We start from the raw sequence: 18,800 nt of genomic DNA, 5'->3' as shown, positions 1-18,800 counted from the left end.
CATATAAATGGGAGAAGGAAAGTTTTATTTTTATCATCGAGGATGCACAAGGATATGAAGATAAAGTAAAAATTTCCCAAGAGGTTTCAGGTGTTGCTCTGAAATCTCAATTATTCAGCTAATACAAGGCGAAAAGCCACAAGATTGCTGGTTTCAACTAAGGCATGTGGATTTTAAGGGCAAAAGGGGCAATGAGACACAGTGAGACAGGATCACTGTCACCAGATGCCACAGACGGGGATGGACCTACCCCAAGCCTCTTGACCACTAGGTTCTAGGTTGAAGTCTGACTTTTCCACCTCACCCCTACAGACCTCCTAGGGCTCCTGGACAACAGAACCAGAATCCAGAGACAGGGGTGGGCTTCGTCTCCTGTCCCTTTTCCCCTTTCTAAATGCCCTGCCTTGGGTTTCTCAGCCTCCCCTGTACCTCCAACATACCTCCTCTCCAGGCACCAGGGGCTACGATGCCAAGGCCACTGTTGCACTGGACTTGTCAAAAAGTTGACTGAGAGCCAGAGACCTTTCTCCCTGGAGCACTGCCTCCCAGTCAGGCAAGAACAGCTGTTTCTCAGATTGGGATCCACAGGCAGTTTTAGAGGACTAAGCCTTCTCTACAAGAATTGTTATGTTGTTTTCACTTCTGTAATTTTTTTAATTGGGATAAATATTTTTCACCATATTGCACACGGTGAAACACACAAAACTTAAGTGGACAGTTCCATAAATTGCCACAACTGAGTGCACCAGGAACACTTCATCAGGATGTAGACCTGCCACCCCTCAAAGTTCTCTTGTGGCCGTTCGCCCCCACGTACAAAGCACCAACTTTTCTGATTTCTAATTCGACCTCTACGATCCTATAGCAAGTAACGGAAGTGCATTCCTGATGGCTGGCTTAGGCATGTCTGGTGCCCTGCTATCTCAGCACCCACGCCTGCAATGGCACTTTAATCACTCACTACCCAGCAACGCAGGGAAAGCAATGGTTCTCACTGGGGTGGGTATGACCCTTGAGGGAGCATTTCGGAACCTGTGGGGAAGGGGACCCTGGGTGATCAGGATGCATTTAGCATTGGAGGCCATCGAAGCTTGACATCCGGAACAACACAGGCAGTTCTGCTCAGTAAAGACTTGTCCTGCATGACCTCCAGGGGTCTCACAGACGTTCCTAATGATGGAAACCTATTTACAGTGTTTGAAACCTGGCCCCCCAATTCCCTTCCACATTTATATAAAATACACATATTGTTGGCACAAGTTTATACACACTAAATTTTTCAGGAATGCAATCACTGTGAAAATGGAAAGAAGAATTGCCTTTGGCTACCATCGAGAGCTTGACCAAGAGTCACTCATCCTTCAGTGGCATTTGGATGGCCACCGAGACTCACCTGTACCCACCCCATGCCAGCTGTCCTGCAGTCTATAGAAAGCACCGGCTCACCTCACTAGGTTGTAGTTCAGCTTAGCTCAAGCGTCTGCACACTGAAATGCATCATTTTAATACAAATTGCTTTTATTTCTCCTTAACATCTAAGTATTACATTGATTTTTTAAAGTTATGTTGTAGATAAGTTTCATTATATCGTTTCAAAATTATAAAAGGGGTGTTTTAAAATATTTGCATTAAGGGGGGTGCTGGGTTTTAATGAGGTGAGACCCACTGATGGGAAGTGACACCATCTAACTTTTCATTTAACTCTTGGTCATTAGTCATTGGCTGTATTTTCAGGGATCTATGAGTTCTCATGTTTGGGATGCCAAATGTGCAGAGATCGGCATGGCTAGACTCTCCCTGTTCACAGCTCGCTAAACCATGATTACCGAACTGCACTTACAGGGAGGGTCATTTCAAGAGACCACCGAAAACTCACTATTCTCACCTCTTTTTCAGGGATCTCTAAAAGAAAGTTCCTGCTTCTCTTTGTGCCAAGAACGCTTTTTCTCCTGAGCACTTTGCTTTCATCTTGAAGACACCGCTGGCTGTGCCCTGCAGGGTTTCCTCTCTCCCATTGCCTACAGGAAAGAGCATTTATGTTGTCAACCTTGGCTATGCGTTAGAACCGCCTGGGGGGCTTTGAAAACACCCGTGCCCAGCACGCCCCCAGAGATGCTAGTTTGTTTGCTCTGCATCCAGTCCTGGCATTTCCCTGAGTGCTTCAGGCAGTGCTAAGGTGCAGGCAGAGCTAAGACCCAGGCTTCCCTCCACATTCATGGCCCTACTTGGGTAACTATACCAGCATCTAGGTCATCCAGGTTTACACTGCGCACGTCAAGCCTCATTTCAGGCTCCACTCCATCTCCACGCTTGTTTTCCTTTTCCCGTACTTTTAATTTATGGGACCCCCCGTCCTCTCGTGGGCGTGAGTCCTCTTGGGAAGTGATAGGTGTCTCCATCAGACCACCACCATGTGTGAGCTCCTGGATGTGCATGAAGAGGAGACAGCAAACAATCCAATATGGAGGTGACTGGGGCCTCAAAGAGCTCCAGCCCCTTTCAGTACTTGGTAAGATAACTCGGTACCAGGGCTTTCCATGTGCTCCCTGCGCTAGACATGGCCAGGAGGCTCCAGCAGCATTTCCTGGAAACACAGCAGAGGAAAAAAAGGCTGCTGACAGTTCTGATCCTCGTCTTGTGCCACCAGCCCACCTCACAACCTCAAGGAGAGGAAAATGCAAACCAAGCACCCACTCACAGCAACAGATGGGCAGCATCCTGGAGCTGTGTCATGGCAGGTGAGCCACAGGTGCCCCTGACAACTTTTAAAATGGCAAGTACCTCATATATCCATTATGTAGCATAAGAATATGAGGATCTCTGTGCTTCTCCACCCCTACGCTGTGGTAGTTTCACTGCAATTGTCCAGCTTTGCCTCTCTTATTACTGAGATGTCTTTTCCATAATGTCCCAGCTGGCAGGTGGACACTCAACTCGCTCTGATGCATCCCGGCCACAAGGTTTCCATCTGCCCTGGTCCCTGTGCCTGGCCAAACCACAGAGTGTAGCTCCACATCCTAGGAACTGAGGCAAGGGACACCATGAACTTGGAGAATAGCAGCCTGCAATTCTCTAAGTTCTGCAGGACTGCATCTGTGCCCATCATCTCCTGGTCCTCTCCACTGGAGCTGCTGAGTGGTGTCCTCTAGGTAGCCAGTGCATCCACACCCTTGTACAAAGGGGCAAATTTCAAAGAACCCCCTTTTGAAGAGAGACTGCTGACATCCTATGTCTTACCAAGAAGACTCACATCCATGAGGGGACAGAGGTTTTCATTTGTTGTATTCACTGCTGTCTCCCCACCACTCACCACAGTGCCTCGCACATAGTAGATAGTCAACAAATCTTTAATACATTCGTGAATCTAATATTAAGCAGTGTTTCACCAGTGGTGAAAGGTTGACTCAAAACATGTCACAGGTTTCAGAACCATAAAAAAAAAAAAACTTGATGTCACATTATGACATACAAGCAGGGACTATTAGAAATAAGGGGGCGGGGGTGCTGCTCTGGGCCTGCCAAGGTCATGTAAGAACTCAGATCAAATACCCTTTCCTGAACAGCAATGGAGGCCACATGAGGGCGGACGGGTGCAGGAGAAGCGTCACACACAGCAGCTTGGCAGCTAGCCAGAGACTGAAAATAAATCATGGTTCCACATCCCCGCCCCAGCAAACCACATTCCCAAAGGCTCTACCTTTCTGTCTAGCATAAAAGTTAACGTCGGATATGAATACAGAATATTAAATGAAATATCAAGTGAGATACCACACAATAAATTAGAAGGGATTGAGAGAGAAAACAACGTCAATAGCCGCTTGGTAAACTGAATGGCGAAAAGGACAGTGAACGTCCCCATGCCACCTCTGGCTTTCCTCAGATCATCAATAGTCATGGAATTCTGTTTCACACATTCAATTGCCAGAAACCTGGCACCAAACCGCAGTGACTGAGACATCCATCACATTCCTGTGACAAATGGACCCTTGCTCCTTGGCATCAGGAGCCCAAGTTCATGGTGTCCCTTGCTTCAGTTCCTAGAATGTAGAGCTAAATCACAGGAATGTGCCCATCTGAGGGGATACCCTGCCCCAAAGATAACGCAGTGGACAGCCACCCCACCCTGGAGCCAGCATCTGCATGCCTTCCCAGCGGCCTTCCTTCCTCCTGGCAGTGCAGAGGAGAAAGCCCTGGCAGGCAGGGACGAGTGGAAGGGAAGACAGAGGAGCTTGGATGCAGAGGTCTTACGCTCCTTCAAGACATCATCCTCCAACAAGTTAGTCACCTAAGCTTCTGCTTCCTCCTCTGAAAAACAGGGGTGATGACAGCACCCTCCTCACAAGACTGTAGGGAGGATAAAAGACCAGTCGCTGTAAAGAGTCTTATAAACTGTAAAGTGCTGGGCATGCCTGTTGTAAATAATGAGTGTCTTCTCAGTGCCTACTTGCTTGTAGCTACATTCCCTAGCACCATTCTTTATCTGGAGGGGCAACAAGTTACCCTCTCCAGTACGGTTAAGGCCTCAGCCCTTACCTTGTTAAGGAGACTGACGGTCCTGAGCCTAACCTCTAAGAGGGACCCTCCCGAACCTGTAGAACGTAGCCAGATAGAAAACCTGACAGCCATTCACACGGGGAGTCACACACCTACCTAGAACCCACCTCCAGAACAATCGGCAAGTTCCTTCAAACGACCTGAACAACGTTAACTCCTGCTCCACACAGGAAACACAAGCAGACCTCACTGCCATCCCTTCTTACACAACACACTCTGACAGCCAAGTACAACTCACGGAGGACGCTCACCGCGCCCTGCAGAGCGGGGCACTCCAAGGTGTCAAGGCCGGGTCCGTCTCACCCCTACCTAGTCCCCGGAAGCTCCAGCTTCCTCGTACCTGGACGGGCGGCCTTGGAGGGTGATGGGAACCCAGCCAGCGGTGGAACCCGGCTCAGCTCGGAGGGGCAAGAGCCTTAGGAGCCGAGCGAGGAGTGCTTCGCAGCGCGGGCGCGCGACTGTCACATTCCTGCCGCTCCCTGGGGCTCGCGGGGCAGGCCGGCGCCCCCACTGCCCGGCCCGGCCGCGCTCCGGCTCCTCCCGGCCGGCGCCGCGCGGTCCGAGTCGGCTCCGGGCGGCGGGCACTAGCTGCGCCCTCCCTCGCGGCCGGGAACTGCCGGGCGCGGCTCTGGCTGCAGCCCCGCCGCTGCGGGGGCGGGGAGCGGGCGGAGACGGCTCGGCTGGGCCAGTCCGCTGGCGGCGAGCGAGCTGGCCGGGTGTCCCCAGCTCTCCACCCGGAGGAACAGGGGCAGCTGGACAGACATCTCCGGACGCCGCCCTGCCTCAGGCAGCCCGCAGGGGTCCCGCCGGTTCCAAAACTTTGGAGAGCTGCCGCGCGCTCCCGAGTCGCGGCCCGGCTCCTCCAGGGCTGCGGCGGCTCCACTAGCGTTAGTTGAGACAACTCACCTAGCCACCACGACCTGGCTCTACTACCCCCATGGAGCCTGGCGGCGACCCGCGAACTGAGTTGGCGACTGCAGGGCATCAGATCCCGAAGCAAACGCTCGCCAGAGCGACCTCTGGAGCTTGGTGCCTGGCCCCGGGCTCTCTCCGACTGCCTTTGTGCACTAATTTCTTTATACCTCCGTTTCCTCTTCTGTGAAAAGGGATCACAACAGCACTCATCTCATCTCCGGAGTAGTTGAGAACAGTAAAAGAAAAATGAGCTAATACATGTAAAATAGTGCCAGGCCCAGAGCTGATACTACTCACGCGTTATCTGCTGGTTTCATTGTTGCTGTTAACGCGCCCGGATGAAAAAAGCACTTTAAGTGTCATACCATAAAATCTTGATACCACACTTGGGGGCAGACAGGGTTTTTAAATTTTTAAACTGAAAACCCATTTATGCCCACCAGCTCACTTTGTCAATGAGAATTCACACCCAGGGGAATGGAAGGATGGCCAAGGTCATGCAGCGAACGCCTGGCAGGATCACACCTTGGGTTCCTTGCAGGGAGGGGAGGGGAGGGCGCTGTGGTCAAGTCTGCAGCTCCCTCAGGCTTTTCCCCTCCACTTCGCTAGTCTTCAGCAAGTGACTGGCCCCTCCAGCTTGTTTAGAGGTCTTCATGGGCCATCCTCCAAGAAGACTTTTAATAAATGATGATAGCTTCCTTCCTTCTAGTACACACCGCCCCTTCCTGCATCCCTTTCAGACTGGGCAGGCTCTTGCTCGCCTAACCCACCCCTGGATATGCCCCTTAAAAAACTCAAGAATTGAGGTAACCTGAGCCTCAGCTGTCCGCGAACAATTCCAGGCTGGAGGAAAATGATGAAGGAATGAGCAGCAGAAGCTCATCTGCCCTAAAAACTGTCTTACAACCTGGCATGATGTCAATTTCTCATTCTTAAACAATCTGGTTCCAGAAGCTTTTATGGTTCCTCTTTCTGAAGAAAGCAGGCTTTCATCAGAGGCCAGTGACATAGCATGATGAGAATTCCTTAACAATCCCGGCTCTCAATATTCCTTTATACAGCAGACGGTCTCACAGCCTTGACTCCACTCAGAATCACGGAAGAACATGACACTCCTGTATTCAGATCAGTCACATCAGAGTCTCTGGGGCTGAGGTCCAAAAGGCAGTGTTGGTAAAGCTCCCAGGTGATTCCAGTGCGCAGCTGGGGTTGCAAGCAGTTGTTCCTCTAAGCTCCCACAGTGATGCCATTACTGTGGATCCTCCAACTGAAGGCTGCTTTAACCACATGTTCAAATGGCAGTTCTGAAAGCTACAGCAGGTGGGCCTGGCTGGATGCTGTGGAACCAGCCCAGAAGCACTATGATGGTGAACACAAATTCGTCTTTCCATTTACATAATAAAGGTGTTTAAGCAGTTTACAAGTAGCAAGTGAAATTGATTTGTGCAACCATGTAGAAATAAAATCTATAATTTTTCTCTTTTGTAAGTGTTGTCCCCTTTCAGCCACTCCTGCCCAGTGTCCTGCTAGACATGCAGGCCTCTAGACCCTGGTGGGACTCTCAAACACCCGCCCAACACAGAAATGGAATTGGAAGACCTCCTCTTTCTCACCTTATAACCACTGTTCTCTCTGGGACTTGAAGTCACCTTCTCCCTTACTCAGTTGTCCTGACCACTTTCACTGACTCTCTCCTTCTCTTTATTTCCTTTCCTTGGATAACTGGTGTGCCTGCCTGCCTCACTCCATCCCCTGGATAGGAGGTTCCCATAAGGTGGAGACTGTAATCCCTGTATCCCTATCTCAGCACCACAAAAATGCTCTGAGAGCACATCAACATGCTTCACTGCAAAGCCTACCGCTTACACTGGCATTGTATACTAGTGATGCAATCCAATGGTCCACCTCTTGGACAAAAACTTCCAAGAAACAGAAATAGCATTCTTAGCCTCTGGACACCTTCCGGGGTGTCTCTCTCCCACCTCTGAAATGCTTATCATTCAGGAGACTTGACTGAGACCCTGTCCCCTGATGGTTTTCAGTTTCTCCTCCACTGGTCTAGCTGATCAGATCCCGACCCTCTTTTGGAAGAGTCTCTTGATAATGCACATGAAACAAAATCATATTGACCGACACAACATAATCCAATGCCTGAAAAATAAAACATCTCCTATGGCACATGTGGCAGGACATTTTGAAAGACTGTCCATTATAAACATTAAGGCTAGGCTTGAAAGAAGAAGTATTTTATGCTTTTCTTCATTGAACCTCCAAAGCCAAAGTATTGGACAACTTAGACCATAACGTTTATATCATAAACCATGGAGTACAGAAGAATGTTTGGTAATGTAAAGCTATTTGTTTTTGTTCCCACTCCAAGGAACAGAGTTGACCAGCAGGTGGAAAGGGGAAAAGCAGAGGGAGGAGGCTGCTGTTTACTAGACCCTAAAGGTCTCTGAGGGATGACTCAGAGCTTCCACTCTTCAGCACCACCTAACAAGAGAAATCCTGGTGTATTAGGCCATTCCTACGTTGCTATTAAAAACAAACAAACAAACAAACAAACAAACAAACCAACCTGAAACCGAGTAATTTATAAGAAAAGAGGTTTAATTTTCTCATGGTTCTGCAGGCTATACAGGAAGCATGGCACTGGCATCTGCTGGGCTTCTGAGGAGGCCTCAGGAAACTAACAATCATGGCAGAAGGTGAAGGAGGTGCAGGTACGTCACATGGCCAGAGCAGGAGGAAGTAAGAGAGAGGTAAGAGAGAGGTGCAGGAGGTGCCACTCACTTCTAAATGAGCAGATCTCATGTGAACTCAAAGCAAAAGCTCACTTATCACCAAGGGGATGGCCCAAGCCATTCGTGAGGGATCTACCCCCATGATCCAACCAACTCCCACCAGCCCCCACCTCCAACATTCGGGATTACATTTTAACATGAGATTTGGCCAGGGACAAATATCCAGACTGCATCACCTGGACTCCTCCCTCCTGAGTGAGGAGGTTGATGGAGAAGACTGGAAGAGAGGAATGCCACTTGGTTTCCTGGCCTAGTTCTGGACTTCACCAGGGTCATAGCAAAGCCCTGTGTCCAACATGGCCTGAGCCAAAGAGCAGACCTGGCAGCAGATATGCCTGGGCCTCAGGACAGGCTGCCTCGAGAAAAGTCCAGTGCATCCCAGAGTATTCAGGTAAAGCAGCTGAGAGTCCCCAGACACTCAAAGGGGGCAGTGAAGAAGCTAAGAAGACCAAAGAGCCCTTGGACTTAGTCTGATGGGACAAGCATGGTCCTAGCTGAAGTTTTCAAGAACAGAGGATAACTCATGGACCAGAACTCCTCCTGGGACACCAGGGCAACCATTCTTCAGCTCTGTCCACTTCAGCCCCACCACCCACAAAGAACTCCATTGAGCCTTCAGAAAACACAAATGCAGGGTTTGGAAGGAAAGAATTCTGAAGAGATTGTGTTACTACTCCCAGAGAGACTGAGTCTTGAACCAGTGGAGACAAAACAACTCTAAATTAGCGAGATCTTTTTCTACCATCAGGTGGAAATGAGAATTCCTAAGTCAAGTTGACTTCAGTTGTAAAGAGATAAAGAAAATTACATTTTTGCACAGAGGGCCTCTGTGATTCTTAATTTGCTACACATATTTTTGTTATTTATGGCACTGCCGGTAATCTCTCACAGAACCACAACACAGATTGGAAACCACTGTCCTAGATGGACTTCCTTCTACAGCCTAGGTTTGTTTTCCCACCTCTCATACATTTTCCATCTGCTGACTTTCAAGTAACTCTTTTCTTATCTACATTTCGCCTTACTCTTTCTCACTACAACTTCTCAGTTTCAATCTACTGAACACTCTCCCTTTCCCTAGGCGATTGGTGGTGGGCTACTATGATCATCTTTCCATTCAAATTCCTCTGATTTAATAAGACCTTTACCAACCAGAAAGCCACATGTGAACAGGAAATAAGAGCTGATGAGAAAGTGTGACATATTTCATAAGGCGGTCACAGGCGATAAACCATTTCTTAACCTCTTTAATAAGAGAAGGAAGATAAGACATAAGTGACAGGCAGACCAGCCAACTGTTTGTTCTAATTGCAGCTTGAATCTTGCTCAATGAAGGCAAATGACTAAAAGAGGCTTCTTGCACCTGGTTTTTCCCATGTTAACAGATATAGCACAGTAAGTTCCAGAGGCCAATAGACTTGGCGACATGCAAGTACTCTTGCACCTAACAGAACCAGATTGGTGGCCTCTGTCTCTCATGCCACTGGCTTCTGATTGCTTTAACACATAAAATTTGAAGCACCAGGAAATGAATTGTCCATGGCCACCCAAGAGGTAGCCCTTCCCATCATCTAAGAAGTGCCTATTCTAACCTCTGTGCTTCATCATATGCCAGACATGTGACAAGAATACAACCCTTTTTAAACTTATTCTTAAATTTAATACTCTTTCCCTTGTAATTCCACACAGTCCCACCAATCTTTGGTTTTCTGCAATGTTTTGTAACTGATCTCTAAGTTTTGTCACTTTTCCTTTTACACAATCAATTTCCAAAATCTAGATTTTCATGTTGGAGTCTTTCAACCTTTTAATCTTTCTGAATATAACTGTCAATGTATTTTCTCTAGGTGGCTTCCTTTTAATAAGATCAATGTAGTAAACTAGAGATAACTGCAAATTCTTTGCTCTTCATCTAATTTAGAGATAAAGTGTAATTTTCCTCCTCTTGAACCTGGACTGGCTTAGTGACTTGTTCAAACAATTTCAACCAATAGAATGTGGTGGAATTGACTTTCTGGGATTTCTGATCTCAATCATAAAAAGCCTTTCAGGTTCTTCCTGGGCCTCTTAGAACACTCAGTCTTGACGCCCGGAGCTGCCAGGTAAAGACCATGACTGTCCCGAGACCACCATAGTGTTAGGAAGCTTGAGCCACATGTAGACCATGTACAGGTGCTCCGATCCACAGTCCCAACAGTCAGCCAAAGTACATTCCAGCCATGGGGTGCACCATCTTGGATGTTAGGCCAGTCAACTCTAGTTAGTGGCTGTCTGGCTACATCTGCATGACAGGCCCCAAATGAGAACCACCTAGCTGAGCCTTATCAACCCACAAAATCATGCGAGATAATAATACACTGTTGTTTTGAGTCATCGAGTTTCAGGGTAGATTGTAGCACAATAATAGATAATCAAAACAATAACTGTCATAGCTCTCCATAGCTTATCTTGTACTGTATAACTTCAGTCTAGTGTGCAAGGTGTCTCAGAATTAAAATAACACCTATCCTCCCTTCTCCAGCATCACCTCTGAGCAATGTCCAATTACGAAGGGCTTCCTTAAGATTATTATTATTATGACCAGCAAACAAATAAAAACTGAGAACTATGAGATGGTCAAATAGGTTTAGTTTTGAATATACTATTTTGAGTAAAAGAATTAGCTATAACTATGTACTTTCAAGGAAATGCTAACTAGAATGATTTTGTTTCTAGTGTTGTTATTCAATGATTTTCTAAGAACTAACACAGCCCATGAGAAGTAAGTCTCCACTAGTAAAGACACTTGGAAGAGTGAACAGCAGGCCACTATCAACAAAGGAAGAATAAAAATCTGGTCAGATGCAGGAGTGCCATATTTATTTAATCATTTCCCTAATGTCCAAATATTACATTCACATCCAACCATTCCTCTTATATTTCTTCAGAACAAACAACTTGGCAACAGCTCAGCAATAGGTGAATGACTTTCCATCAAGAATTACTGTTATCCAGCTGGGCACAGTGGCTCACACATGTAATCCCAGCACTTTGGGAGGCCGAGGGGACTGAATCACGAGGTCAGTTCGAAACCAGCCTGGCCAACATGGTGAAACCCCATCTCTACTAAAGATACAAAAAATTAGCTGGGCATGGTGGCGCACGCCTGTAATCCCACCTACTTGGGAGGCTGGAGCAGGCGAATCGCTTGAACCCGGGAGGCAAAGGTTGCAGTGAGCCAAGATCGCGCCACGGCACTCTTGCCTGGGCGACAGAGTGAGACGCCATCTCAAAAAACAAAAAAAAATACTGTTATCCATGACTGCCCTGAGGGAGAATGGGAGCTAGAAAAGTTCCCTGCCTTGGCCCCAGGGGTTGGGAAAAGAGGCGACAGGACCACTGATTCCTTCTTTGCTTCTTGCACTATCATGAATAAATTACTATGTTAAGAGCCTGGATGGCAGTGCTGAGTTGTTCCTACTCTGGGATGGTTAGACCTGCTGATGAGCTCAGCATACCATCTAGAATATAAGCTTGTTTGTCCTCAGAGGCCAAAGCCACTGGATCTTGAGTCCTCCTGAGAGAGAGAATAATAGAAGCCTATCATCTGAATTCCCCAGTAATGGCATGAAAGTCTTAGGACCCAGAACTGGAAAAGATTTTGGGCAGAGGTTCCCTGAGTGTGACTTAGGCATGGGGTCTCAGAAGGTGGCTACAGGATTCCCTTTTATTCCTCTAGATCTGTGCTATGCAATGCATGTAGCCTCTGGAAACATGTGACTATTTAAATTATTTTAAATTAAATGAAATTTAAAAATGTAATCCCTCAGTTGCACTAGCCACATTTCAAGGGCTCAATACCCACACATTGCTAAAGGCTATCATATTAGACAGAACAGATACAGGACATTACTTCACTGCAAAATGTTCATTGGACATAACTGCTTAAGGTTTAGATAATTCAGGGACTCTAGAACAAAGGTCCTTCTCTGGAAGGCCAGTCTTCATCCAAAATGGACAATCTGGTCGTTTTAAATCCATACTCGAGCAAGAATCTTCTTCATACTCTTCCTCTTTCCTTTTGATCAACCGGGTGATCATTCATTTTGTATTCCATTGCTTGATCAAATCCTACCTGCTCTCACGTGTCCTCTGTTTGAATAATATTATAATCGTTATATTCATTAACATAATACTTTGTAAATACAAGGATTCGTGCCAATATTCTAATTTTTCTAGTAAAAATAAACGTAAGATCTTCAGAGACAGGAATGCATGTACTTTGTAGGGGTGAGGAATGCCTTCATCCCCTATCCCAAAACACTCATGGGCAACTCGATCAATGCTCAGAATGTCAGAGGCAGTCAGCTAAAAAGAAGAGTGTAAAGCATTTTTTATTGTAGGTATTGTTCCAAATCAACAAGTGTTTATTACCTTTTGATTAAAAAAAATAGATTTTAAATAGCATTACATTAGCCAATAAAATTGTAAAATCTTACCATGTTCCTCATTTTGTCATTCCTTTTTGTTTATTCTCCAAGAAAAACAAATGAGTTCTGGTCCTCTGCCCTGTTCCTTTGACATATTAACTGTGTGCTGCCCCCACAGTGATATCCAGCAGAGGCAACACTGTGGTTCCCAGGCATGGGGTCATAAAATCAGCAACAGAGTGTTTATTACGTTTTGATTTAAAACAAAACAGATTTTAAATAGCATTACATTAGCCAATAAAATTGTAAAATCTTACCACGTTCTACATTTTTGTCATTCCTTTTTGTTTATTCTACAAGGAAAAATAATGAGTTACGGTCCTCTGCCCTGTTCCTTTAACATATTAACTGTGTGCTTGTAAATAACCTAGCAATATCTAGCTAAATCCGGGCATGAAAATAATGACACAGGGAAACAGTCTCTAAATTAGAAGATGCCCATGAAAAAGAGGTGTAGGTATGCACCCAGAACCCAGGTTTTCCTAAGAGCACGAAGAATGAGTCCCAGCATGTAAAAGTTTAAATGAAGAAGAAAGTCACAAGTTTACTAGAATGAGAGTTTCTTCCTTCTGCAGTCTCAAGAGAAGGAGAGACCCTCAGGAAGAACATGGTGATTGAGAAAGTATTGATTGCTTTTTCTGTGTTCTTTGCTATCTTCTTGAAAGTAGTGATGCCAGCCGGGCATGGTGGCTCATGCCTGTAATCCCAGCTACTCGGGAGGCTGAGGCAGAAGAATCGCTTGAACCCAGGAGGCGGAGGTTGCAGTGAGCCAAAATCTGTGCCATTGTACTCCAGCCTGGGCGACAAGAGCGAAATTCTGTCTCAAAAAAAAAAAAAAAAAGAAAGAAAGAAAGTAGTGATGAAAGAAAGGTATTTGAAGGACCCAGAAAAAGCTGGTAATTTGGAAAGACCCTGAAACAGACTGCAGAGAGAGCAGCCTAAGCCAGGAAGGGTAGGGTGCAGAGAACGCCAACAAGAACAGTGTCAGGCACATCGTGGGCTCCGGGACAGAATAGTCTCCACCATCACCACCACTTCACGTACAGATCTTGCCTATCTTTGGCCAGATGTATTCCTGTTTCTCATAGTACTGGATGCTATTGTGAAGGCTATTGTTTTTAAATTTCAATTCCTGAATGCTCATTGCTAGCATATAAGTACACAACTGATTTTTGTATATTGATCTTATAACCTACAAAACTCACTTATTAGTTCTAGTAGATTTTTAGTAGATTCCATAGGGTTTCCTACATAGACTACCATGTTGTCTACAAATAGAATTTCTTTTCTTTTCCAATCTGGATACCTTTTATTTCATAGATTGACTTTTTTTTTTTTTTTTTTTTTTTTTCACCAGCTAGATCCCTTAACACAATGTTAAATAGAAGTGGGGAAAGTGGACGTTCTTGCCTTGTTCCTGATCCTGGGAGGATAGCTTTCATTAAGTATGATGTTAGCTGTAGACCTTTTGTACACATCCCTTGTTGGGTTGAAGAAGTTTCCTTCTATGACTAGTTTGCTGAGAGTTTTCACCAGGAACAGATTTTGGATTTTGTCAAGTGCTTTTTCTGCATCTGTTGAGACAATTATATGATTGTTTTTCTTTTTTTAGTTTCATTACTATAGTGAATTACATTTATGGATTTTTCCAATACTAAGCCAACCTTACATTCTTGCAATAATACCTACTTGGTCATGATGCATTAGCTCTTTTATATACTGTTGGATTTGATTTACTAGTATTTTGTTTAGAATTTTATATCTATGCTCATGAGGAATACTGGTCTGTATTTTTCTTGTAATGTCCTGTTTGGTTTTGATATCTGGGTAATATTAGCCTCACAGAGTTGGGGAGAACTCATGAGTTGAAAAGCATTTATTCCTATTCAATTTTCTGGAAGAGTTCGAGTAGAATTACTATTATATTGTTCTTAAATGTTTGGTAGAATTCACAAGATGTATTATCTGGGTCTGGAATTTGCCTTGCAGGAAGATTTTTTTTTTTTTTTCTGAGACGGAGTCTTGCTCTCTCACCCAGGCTGGAGTGCAGTGGCGTGATCTCGGCTCACTGCAAGCTCTGCCTCCCAGGTTCACACGATTCTCCTGCCTCAGCCTCCTGAGTAGCTGGGACTACAGGTGCCCACCACCATGCCCAGCTAATTTTTTGTATTTTTAGTAGAGATGGGGTTTCACCATGTTAGCCAGGATGGTCTCGATCTCCTTGAGATCCGCCCACCTTGGCCTTCCAAAGTGCTAGGATTACAGGTGTGAGCCACCGCGCCTTGTGGGAAGACTTTTAACTACAAATTCAATTTCTTTAATAGATAGAGGGCTAGTCAAGTCATCTATTTCTTTTTGAATGAAGCTGGTAGCTTGGGTCCTTCAAATAATTTATCTATTTCATCTAAGTGCATATGTTTTATGCCTAATTTTGTTCCTAGTATTCTCTTATTATTCTTTTACTATTTGTAGTATAGTGTAGTGATATCACCTAGTTCCTACCATTGATGGTTCTGTCTTCTCTTTTTAATCCACAATCAATCCAGCTAAAGGTTTATCAATTTTATTTTCTCAAAGGTGTCATCCCTTTGGTGTCACTGATATTCTTGATTGTATTTCTGTTTTCTATTTAGTTGCTTTCTGCTTTGATCTTTATTATGTCTTGTCTTTTGCTTGTTTGGTGTGTAATTTATTCCTTTTTCTAGTTGCTTAACGTGGAGGCTATGGTCACCAATTTCACAAATTTTCTTCTTTTTTAAATAGGTATTTAGTGCTAAAAATGTTCCTATAAATGATACTGTATCACCCTACATATAAGAACCCTACAGTAGTATAGTTTCATTTTCCCTTGCCTGACCTTTGTGCTATTTTGTCGTTCATTTTACTTTTACGTATCCTATAAACCTCACACTACATCATTATTACTTCTGTTTAAATAATTTTCATTTAAAGACATTTAAATAATAATTTGGCATTTCTGGTGCTCTATCCTTTGGATAGATCCAGATCTCCATCTAGTATCCTTTTCCTTCTGTCTGAAGGATTTCCTCTAACATTTTTGTAATGCAGGTCTGTTGGTGATGAATTCAGCTTTTATATATCTGAAATGGTTTTATTGTGTCGTTGTTTTTGAAAGGTATTTTCACTGTGAATAAATTCTTCGTTGACAGTTTTTTTTCCTTTAGTGTGTTAGAGATCATGCTCCAAACTCTTCTAACTTGCATTGTTTCTGTGAGGAATCTGCTATCACCTGTGTCACTGCTGTTTCTTGGTAGGCATATTTTTTTCCTCAGGCTTCTAAGATTTTTTCTTCATTGCTGATTTTAAGAAATTTAATTATGGTGAAATGATGTGTTTGTCCTCAAGTTTCTTAAGGTTCACTGAACTTCTTGGGTATGTGGGTTTGTAATTTTCAGTTCAGCTTGGAAAAGCCCTCGCCATTATTTCTTCAAATATTTTTTTTCTCACTCCCTTTTTCCCTTGAGTGACTTCAATTACATGTGTGTTTTGGTGACTTGAAATTTTCCCACTGTTTCGTGATCCTCTGTTCTCTACTTGTTAGTTTTTCCTCCTCTGTGTTTTTTTTTATATATATATAGTTTCTATTGTTATGTCTTTAGATTCACTAATCTATTCTTCTGCAATATCTATTCTGCTATTAATCTCATCCAGTCATTTTTTTTACCTCAGAATTTGTAGTTGTTATCTCTAGAAGTTAGACACAGGCATTTTCACATCTTTTATTTCTCTACTTACCTCTTTGTGTTTATGGAATACAGTTATAACAACTGTTTCCATGTCCTTGTCTGCTAATTCTAACATCTCTAGGTTGGTTTTGACTCATTTTCCTCTTCATTATTATCACCCTTACTTGCAGACCTGGTAATTTTTCGGTTGAATGCCAAACATTGTGGATTTTAACTTGTTAGCTGCTGAATATTTTTGTGTCTTGGGATGCATTTGAGTTATTGAGAATAGTTTGATTCTTTTGGACTTACTTTTAAGACTCGGCAGACAGGACCACAGCACCATTCACTCTAGGACTCATTTTATCCCACTTCTGAAGCTTGACCCTTATGAGTCCTCTAACAAATGCCTGTGACTTATGAGACTTTCCAGTCTGGCTGGTGAGAGTAGGAATTATTCCTCCTCTTGTCCACTATTTTATCGAATGTTTTAGGGAGGTGCTTTTTCTGACTTTGGGTAGTCTTCTCACATGCACTGGTGTGCTGAATTCTTGAGTGGGACCCTCTGAACTGAAGAGCTTTGAAGCTCTTCCTCTCTGTAGCTTTCTCCTTTCCTGTGAACTGTAGCTTCCTTGATCTCCCTTGGTTCTCAGCTCTGTCTCATCAAGTCAGGAAGTTCACTGGACTCTGCCTGGGTCACCCTTCCCTGTGCCATGGCCTGGAAACTCTCTCACATCAGTAAGCCAGAGAAGTCATAGGGCTTTGTTTTCTGCCTCTCAGGGATCACTGTCCTTCCTTAGCTGATGTGCGGTTCTTAAAAACCCTGGTTTTATATATTTTGTCCAGTAATGTAGTTGTTTCTTAGGAGAAAGTAAATCTAGGGCCTATTACTCAATCCTGGCTGGCATCAGAAATCTACTGACATAGTTTCTGAAGTTCATCAGTAAAGATGCCTGAGATTCTTTACACATGCCCATCCCCACCCTGCAAATTCTTTTTCAAACTTTGGTTGAAAAGATTTTTGATATCTTTATAAAACATAACCAAGAATTAATACATTTTAGTCAAAACCAAGACTTTTGGGGAAGGAAGTAAACTGTGAACGATGTCACATAAAGAACAGCCTGGCAGCTGTCAGGCCCCAGAGGCAGAGAGAGAAGAGGCACCGGCCCGGATGGAAAATCCCCCAAGGTTGCGCCACCAAGAATGAAAAGGAAAGAACAGCTGTCAAGGAAAGAGGAAAGGTGAGACTGAGGAAGACATCTAAAGGTCAAAGCTACTGTCTCCAGGGTTGCCAAACCTAAGAATTTTGAAAGAAGAATCATTAACAATTGTGACTGCTTGAACACAAGGCACCACGAGGAAGCTGAGAGGGAATATTGAGAATGTTCAAAAACATTATTACAAAGAAAATGATGTTATATTATCGGTTCTCAAAGGTTCCTGAGATCCTTTCAGAGTCCTCAAGGTCAAAACTAATTTCATAACAATTCAAACATGGTATGTGTCTTTTTCATACACATGTACAGTGGACTTTTCCAGAGACTGCATAATGTATAACTTCTCCAACATTGAATGCAGAAGCAGATATGAGAACTTATCTGTATTCTATTGAGCTAAGCATTAAAGAGATTCACAGAACAATGTAAACAAAGTTAAAAAAAAAAAAAAGTAATTCTTTTTGATACTTTTGTTTTTTAAAAATAATTGTTTTTATAAAAGAGATTTATGTTAACAGGCAATGAGTGTATCAGCGTTTTTAAATAATTGCTAAAAAATTATTTTTTTTACTTTGGGCGTGGGTGCATGTGTGGAATGGGAGGGCGCACTGTCCATGGGCATCTGTGGCCTGCACCACCCAGATCTGGTGTTAAAAGTGAGGATTCAAAGTGAAACGCCAGTGAACCTCAGGACCACCAGGTGACCAGGAGGCAAGGTCTATAAAGATATTTAAAGCTCATTACACGTGGTACTCTATGGAAGGAAGTGTCAATGCTATGGAAAACAACCCCGATGGAGAGAACATCATGAGAGCTTGGAATGACTACATTATTGGCAATGCCGTCATTGTTATAGGAAAGCCATGAAAGCCATCAAGCCTGAAACAACAAAATCCTGCTGGAGAATACTGTGTCTAGAAGTGCACTGGCTTCACAGGATTTATGACTGAGCCAATCAATGAAATCGTAAAAGAGGTTGTGCATATGGCAAAAAAAAAAAAAAAAAAAATAGGGGTAAAAGGTTTCAAGATATGGGTCTTGGATTAATTCAGGACCTAATAAATGCTACACCAGAGAAATTCACAGTAGGTGACTTGATGGAGATGAGTGCTTTTGAACCAGTGCCAGATGATGAGGAAGAAGTCATAGAAG

The 18,800-nt window shown here is 44.1% G+C and overlaps 1 protein-coding gene across 12 annotated transcripts in view; it reads right to left on the bottom strand.

Annotated features, from left to right (window-relative positions):
* IL1R1 (interleukin 1 receptor type 1) overlaps positions 1 to 18,800 on the bottom strand; it is a 75,532-nt gene that overhangs the window by 31,420 nt on the left and 25,312 nt on the right. For 3 of the 12 annotated variants that reach the window (XM_030921108.1, XM_030921106.1, XM_010386228.2), the window contains exon 1: positions 4,895 to 5,131. The exons of 1 other annotated variant lie outside the window; for it this stretch is intronic. The gene's annotated coding sequence lies outside the window, so the exon portion shown is untranslated. 8 more of the 12 variants (XM_030921109.1, XM_030921112.1, XM_030921107.1 and 5 more) reach the window with 8 other exon arrangements.

Source organism: Rhinopithecus roxellana, chromosome 17 (genome assembly GCF_007565055.1).
Source record: "Rhinopithecus roxellana isolate Shanxi Qingling chromosome 17, ASM756505v1, whole genome shotgun sequence".
Classification (NCBI taxonomy): domain Eukaryota; kingdom Metazoa; phylum Chordata; class Mammalia; order Primates; family Cercopithecidae; genus Rhinopithecus; species Rhinopithecus roxellana.
The sequence above is the reverse complement of the archived record's forward strand: the minus strand, read 5'-3'. Positions and strand labels throughout refer to the sequence as shown.